Here is a 295-nt window from a genome sequence, read left to right as displayed (position 1 = left end):
TATAATTAGCCATCTCTGTATAGATCACAGTAACATACACTTGTGACGTTTCTGAACGCCGGCTTTCTTAATTGAATATTTTATTACAACATAGTAGTATTAACACCATTAATTAAATAATTAGAAATGGCATATAGTTCGATTGTGAAAGAATGATGCAACAATTATTTAGGGGTATAGTTTTGGCATATTTTCCACGAGGGACAGAAGTGGTTGATGGTTAGATCGATTGGTTCACCATTTTTCTTTGACATTGTTGCCGAAGGCTATATCTTTTTCCTTTCAATATAGCAAA

Source organism: Arachis ipaensis, chromosome B10 (genome assembly GCF_000816755.2).
Source record: "Arachis ipaensis cultivar K30076 chromosome B10, Araip1.1, whole genome shotgun sequence".
Classification (NCBI taxonomy): domain Eukaryota; kingdom Viridiplantae; phylum Streptophyta; class Magnoliopsida; order Fabales; family Fabaceae; genus Arachis; species Arachis ipaensis.
This window is presented reverse-complemented; position numbering follows the sequence as displayed.